The sequence below is a fragment of the Opisthorchis viverrini genome (assembly GCF_000715545.1).
Source record: "Opisthorchis viverrini unplaced genomic scaffold opera_v5_13, whole genome shotgun sequence".
Lineage (NCBI taxonomy): Eukaryota > Metazoa > Platyhelminthes > Trematoda > Opisthorchiida > Opisthorchiidae > Opisthorchis > Opisthorchis viverrini.
The window spans coordinates 1,915,890-1,917,786 of NW_008751669.1; positions in this window are offsets into that span (position 1 = coordinate 1,915,890).

A 1,897-nucleotide genomic window follows, 5' to 3' on the forward strand; every position below is an offset into this window, starting at 1 on the left:
TTGGTTGTTTGTTTTGACGTGAACGCTAGCTTGGGAGGCTCAGACCGAGAACTAAGCTGAGGAAAATACCGTTATTACACTTCTAAATAGATATCAGGCTGAGGAAAATACCGTTATTACACTTCTAAATGTGCAGATATCAGGTCTCAGCCGCTTCACAAAAACGGACGGGATGCGATATGACTTAGGAGGGCCACACCTACGAACGGCAACTTCTAACCTCGAAGCACATTTGTGATCCGTCAGTCACTCGTCACGTCTAGCGCTTCCTTTGAAATAGGTTCCATTTTTATGGGTAAGTTTAAGGACAGTCTGGTTAGGAAACAAAACATACCTTTGACCACTTACGAGCATTGGAATAGTAAATTTTCGCTGGTTATCGTCCGTTGTGGGGGGCATAAAATACCAGGTGAATTTTAATGGCGGTCTAGTAGGCTGCAGCCGCCATCACACTACCATGCAGCTCATAAATCGGGTTCTGACTCGCTCATGTCGACATTCAATGTTGATATCACTCACCCAAGAGAATTTATGACACTGCGCAGCAGCAACCCACCACTTCGTCTGCAGCTAATGATAAGCGAAACTCAGATGACCCGCAATGCTTCTATGGGTGAGCCGAAAATGACCAGTAGCTTCGACTGCTCCACATGATACCTGGTGTCGTGCTCAAAGCTTGAACCCAGTACAGTGGAGTCGATCGATAAGCTAAAATTATGAAAAAGACTTTAAACTCTAATCTCACAGACAGCATCCAGATGTGATCTAGCAGAAGTCCACAGTTTGAGGCGTTCATTCGAGGAATTGTTGCAATGCTGTGTCCATATCCGACGATGGATTTGAACAACACACAGAGGCTAAAGTGGGAATCTGTCTTCTCCCCATACCATGCTAGGTTTTAGGCCGAAACACCAAGTGCAGTTCGCAGCCTTATATGATTGACTAGTAAATGGACCGATTATAGAAATCTGGTGTTTTCCAGTGGATCAACCAATCGGCACGGGCCGCGCCGATCTTACTAGTGAACATTAGCAGTGATTCAGAGAAGACCAGATATAATCGTTTACCAAGTACAGCATCTGAAAGGATACCGAGACTCCCTCGTGACCTTGGTTTCGCAGATGCTGTCAAAATTGTGGCCCAAATATTCGGTGAGCAAAGTTTCTTGTTCAATATTCGTTATAAGTATCTCGAGATTGGCAAAAGGGGTACTGAGGATTTCATCACCTATGCCGGTGTGGTCAATAGAGGATGCGAGCGCTTTCAGTAATGAATAGAATTGAACTGGATCCAGAGTGGAAGCTTCAGAAACATACCATCTCGGTGACGGCAACATTCAAATTTGATTTCGCTTGCCGAATGAAGTTCCTAACGGTTCGTATCCACGACATCCCGTCAAGGTTGATGCTGCAAAGATTGGACATTCCAAATTCTCTCAGCCTGATATGGTATGCAAAGTAAATTCCAAAAGGAAGTCAAATTCAAAACGAACTCCAAGAAAACCGCCCAACCCTGTTAGGTTTGTGAAGACTGTCAACATTCACGCAAACCATTGTCACTAGCATCACCGACAGCATGACATCAGTGTTTCAGCACCGATGCATCACTGCCGTACAACCATGACTTACTTGAAAGCTTTATTGTAAAGAAAAGAATAGAGGTGGACGGGGAAGGGACTTAGTGCTAGCTTAACACAATCATTCCGAGGTCCCTACACCTCCAGACATTCACTCAGGCAATCTGGATAGAAACTGACAACAAGAACGCCACTGACATCGGTTGGCAGCCGTATCTTGTAGTGTCTCCAACCAGGCACAGTGAGGATCACGTAATCTCCATCCTGGAATGCGAGTAGCACCGACAGCATTCAAGCGTTTCGTGATCTCCTTCATACTCC